This window comes from Seriola lalandi, unplaced genomic scaffold, assembly GCF_002814215.2.
Source record: "Seriola lalandi dorsalis isolate HSWRI2012SDOR001 ecotype SW California unplaced genomic scaffold, Sedor1 jcf7180002054042, whole genome shotgun sequence".
NCBI lineage: Eukaryota > Metazoa > Chordata > Actinopteri > Carangiformes > Carangidae > Seriola > Seriola lalandi.
In genome coordinates this window covers 3,621-8,485 of record NW_019524595.1, presented here as the reverse complement: position 1 = coordinate 8,485, position 4,865 = coordinate 3,621, and the positions used below count along the sequence as shown (strand labels likewise).

Genomic DNA, 4,865 nt, shown 5'->3' with positions numbered 1-4,865 from the left:
AGCCTGTTCGGCATCCTCTCGCCGCCAGCCAACGACACAGTGAGTCATATTTACATCTGCTGTAGGATTTACTGTGAAGGAAACCAAGATTCCTGCAGCGCTGACACGTTGGTTAAAGAAGTTTTAGTATCTTTAAAAAAAAAGTGACTCGTCCAGTGTTTGGTGCAGATGTTGCTAAAACTCCCCAGTGCTCAGCTACAGCTGATCAAAACTAGCTAATCTGTTCTTTAATGTGTCAGAGTGCACAGATAGCTAACACGCTACATGCGCTGTGAGGTGAAGATACAGAGGCAGAAATGTGGCTCTTTGCTGTTCCTTAAGAAAGAGTCTAGTAAAAAAGCTTCAACCTCTGGGGCTGAAACATGAAGCAGCAACACTGAAGAACCGAAAGCTGCAGTTCCTCTAACGACCACTAGAGTCTGGCTCCAACAGTGAGTCAGTCCCCATAGACTCCCATGTTAAAATGTCCAACTTTACAGCAGAAATAAACATGTTTACAGCCTGGTACAAAAACTGTTTTGGTCTCTAGAGATAATTTCCTCCTTCATGACACCTGTTTCTATAACTCACCTGTTTACATTTTATTAAGGACTAAAGTGATGGAGGGTGGAGAACCGCTCTTCAGAAACCTTATTTACAGTCTCTGGATCTGTTTGTGTCCGCAGCTCCACAGCGTTCTGTGGTCGGGCCGAGCCGGCTGCCTGTACACGCTGACCAGCTCCAGTCTGAGTAAATGGGAGGTGGACGACAGCTGGGAGCATCAGACCCTCAGCTGGGACGCCCGCAGAGCTCTGACCGAGAGCATCGCCGACGCCATCTGGGTCAGTACGCGGGCACACGCCATCATAGACACTGATGCTCTGCAGATGAAATGACTTTAAACTTCCATCATTTCTTCCCAACCTTTTCCAACTCATGTCCCACTGGAAAATCTCAGAAATGTTGGCGATGCACATCCGACCCCGTAACAACATGGAGGCCAAATGATGCCGTCTGAACACTTTTTATTTTAATGATAAAACTGGAACATTCAGGACTGAACTGAAAACACTTGTTGATTCACCATCAGTCTCTCTCTCTTTTCATTTAATTTAAACGTTGGTTTATCAGTGATGGGACTTAATACAGGAAAAAAACAATGAAGAGTTTTTAAACATTTTAAATGTTTTAATAATGTTTGTTCTAAAACATTTATAAATTGTATTTATATTTTTATTTTTGTATAATTACATAAAGGTTTTTCTCCCTCCAGGGATCAGAGAGCAACTACGAGGAGATGAAGGAGGGAGTGAATGTGGCGTATCTCGACATGAAGCTCAGCCAGTGAGTCGTGTGTGTGTGTGTGTGTGTGTGTGTGTGTGTGTGTGTGTGTGTGTGTGTGTGTGTGTGTGTGTTTTGTTTTTTTTTACACTTTTTCAGACAAATATTGAAGAAAATCTTGTCAATTGTATTTTAATTAAAAAGCCACTGAATCTAATCAATATCATTATTATCAAATTGTCAGAACGGATCATTTCCCCTTTTTAAATCCTCATTATGTCATAAACACGGTGGAAATGGAGAGTAAATGTAAAGATTTAGTGGATGAACAACAAAAGGCCTAAATGCCTTTAAATGAACAGTATTTATATTTATTCGGCTGATGTCGTCGCCTTCGATGTTTTCATCCACAATTTATTCAAGTAAATCAAATCGGATCTGAACCGAGCCGGACTCTGTGCCGCCTGTTTGCAGATCCGGTCTGGTGGTGTTGGCCGCAGCCTGGCACCCGTCAGACACTCCCTGCCTGGCCTACTTCTGCCTGGTGACCCTGCAGGACAGCGGCGCCGCCATCTCTGACCAGTTCACCGTGGAGGTCACCAAATACAACCCTCCGTTCCAGGTCGGTCCTGATCCCGATCCCGATCCCGATCCTGCACAGGTTTAAACTAGAGTTCAGAGTGTCAAAGGATTCACGGTCTTTTCACTGGGGCTAATAAAGGGACAGCACTTGTTTTTCTATGCATCATTAATGGTATCTGTCCTTTGACATCATTTTGTACAGAAGCTGAGAAACGCCATACTCGCCAATATATGTTTTAATCTCATTATCTCAAGATATCAAAGCTCGTTATCCCGAGATAACAAGATAATTATCCCGTTATCTGGAGACAACAAAGCTTGTCTTCTCATTATAATTACTTTGTTAATCCGAGATCAGACACAGCTGGAAACTTCCAGAGTTGTAAAGTGAAAACATCAGGACGACACATTGATCAACATCAGAGAATATTTCAATCAAGGCCAGAAATCAAACTGTCTTTTCATTTTCAGATCAGTCCTCGTCAGCTAACGAGTTACTGCGACTTAGTGTATGAGGTTCAATCAGAATCGTTCTTATCTCGGATTAACAAGCTTTTTAATCTTGAGATAAGGGGATAATAAATCTCTGAGATTCTTTATCACCTAAATCCAGTGGTGGATATTATTTCCTTTCCAAAACCAGTGAACCTGGTTTCTACCAAAGAAATAGTCCCAGTTAAAGCAAGATACTGTCTCAGATGCACCTGTTGACTTTTCTTTTTTTAAATTCCAACTTTAAATTCTTTGAGCTGCACAAATGAACCTCCGTTCACCTTCATTACATCACAGCGGCAGGAGAAATCTCTCTTTTACAAGCTCCTTTAAAGCAGCTGCTGATTTGGTTTCATGACGGTACGAAAATCACCTTCAGTCACAGTGAGTAGAAGATAAAGGCTGAACATGTTGTGTCCTCAGAGCGAGGACGCCCTGCAGGCCACGCGGCTCGTGTTGCCGCCCTCCCCCGGCTCCACCGCCTTCCTCTACAACGAAGAGCTGGTGTTCGCCTGCTCCACAGGAACCAGCAGGGGAGGGCTGCCTGATGAGAAGCTCAGCTTTAACTCCGCCGGTAAGATATTAACAATAACAATAATAATAATCAATAAGCAAGAAACAGGTTAGAAGTAATGCAGGTAAATGGGATTTTATAAAACAGGGAAGAATGAAGGACTTTAAGTTACTGAAGATTTCACATAAATTAAACCAAGAAACAGTGAGAATAAAACAGCAACTGCATCAAATAAGTAATAATGTAAATACAAGAGCAACATTTAACAACAAGGCAGTTTAAGGTGTTTTACATGAGACATTAAAAGACATAAAAGAAGAGAAAATAATAACTTATTGATCCATCTGTCCATTTCCTGTTCCTTCTCCAGGTCCAGTTTTTATTCTTATATGTATAATAATAACAGTAATAATGATATATCCTGCTGGGAAGTGCTGATGGAAACGTGATATAAATATCAATAAGTTCATGCAAACATGTTTTGTTTAGTGAAGAAGGAACATAATGAAATTTAAAGTGATTATCTGGTTTTTGTTTGTTCTTAAACGTCAGTTGAAAAGACAGAAAGTCTCGCTGGCGTCTGTGTTGACGTCTGTGCCTCTGTCTGTCCAGGTGACGGTGTTCGTGGAGGAGGCTGCTGCGCCAACCTGCCGGTGTTTTTCTCCCAGAACAGCGGCCTGGTGGCGGTGGTGGCGCGGGAGAGCGCCTCCATCCTGCCGGAGACCATGGAGGACTCGCTGTGCTCCTCGCTGGCTGCAGCCCCGGAGGTACAACTCAAACTCTAGTAACAACAGGTCTGTGAGCCAATCAGAAGAGAGGAGGCTCTGAGCCTCTCCTCTGATTGGCTGACTGTTTTCTGAGTGATCCAGTAAAAATAAAGCAGATTTCAGGTAAAAACACTCAGAGAAACCAAATCCTGCAAGGTTTGGATGGTGGGTCCAGGTGGGCGGGGCTTGGTGACTGCTTTGTTGTGACATCACAAAGTTCCAGAAGTCCTGACGGCTGGTTTTAAGGCTCAGTTTCTGAATACAGGCTGTGTGCATTTCTCTGTGGACTGAGGCTTTGATACTTTCACAGTATTATTATAGAAGCTAGAGCTGATCTATAATCACACTACACATGGACACAGACCTTTACACTGGAGGGAGATTTAAAAAGGAAATAAAGAAAATGGCGCTGAGTCATGTGACTGTGACTGAATCTGAAATGCGTTTCTAATTTTGATTCTGTTTCTCAGGTTTCGGCCATGGAGACTCCGACCAGAGCCGAGCCCGTCGCTCAGGAGGACAAGACCAAACTCCTGAAGGCGGCCTTCCTGCAGTTCTGCCGGTGCGTCGATAAAAGGCTCCAAAATCCCTTTCAAAACAAAACAAAACAAACCAAAGCTTCAATTGCGAGAGTTGGTTTTTGGTTTAATCGTCTCAGCTGTTATCAGCGTTTCCCCGTGTTTAAAAATGAGGCTTCTGAACTGAATCAAGACATTTTTGTGTCGGACACAGTTTCACAAATACAAAGAGCTTCATTTCTCTGCTTCGTATTATATGGAGGAGTTTGACTGTTCGCATCACTTCTCATGAACAGTAGATTTTTATTTTTTTTATTGCTGAACATGATTTTGAAATGAAATGTGTTTAAGGGCCGATGTGTTGTGCAGGTGTTTCATGTCTTTTGGCGTAAACAATATTTAAACCTCTGATTTACAATCCAAGGACAGTGAATAAAGACGCTGATCTCTCCTCTGGCAGTAATGACCTGGTGGGGGCTCAGACCGTCACGGACGAGCTCTTCCCCGCTGACGGTGACGGAGAGGAGGGGGCGGAGCTGGACAGCGTGGTGACTCAGATCAACCTGGACCTGGTGGACGATTACCCGGCCTCAGACCCCCGCTGGGCTGAATCTGTCCCTGATGGTGAGGAGGGGAGGACAGAACAGAAAGAAAGGCAGAAACATGATTTAAATGATATTAAATAAACTATTTACGAGGATGTTTGTACTTCAGTCTTTACTTTTATGTCTC

The 4,865-nt window shown here is 43.2% G+C and overlaps 1 pseudogene across 1 annotated transcript in view; it reads left to right on the top strand.

The window, feature by feature from the left end:
* The first annotated feature begins 3 nt into the window (after window positions 1–3).
* The window catches only part of LOC111652588 (nuclear pore complex protein Nup133-like), a 7,689-nt pseudogene continuing 2,827 nt past the window's right edge, over window positions 4–4,865 (top strand). Inside the window, exons 1-8 of the transcript XR_015437042.1 lie at window positions 4–39; window positions 666–821; window positions 1,253–1,323; window positions 1,735–1,882; window positions 2,758–2,908; window positions 3,461–3,615; window positions 4,086–4,177; window positions 4,594–4,846. The product of XR_015437042.1 is annotated as a nuclear pore complex protein Nup133-like (transcript). The remainder of the gene's footprint in view (window positions 40–665; window positions 822–1,252; window positions 1,324–1,734; window positions 1,883–2,757; window positions 2,909–3,460; window positions 3,616–4,085; window positions 4,178–4,593; window positions 4,847–4,865) is intronic.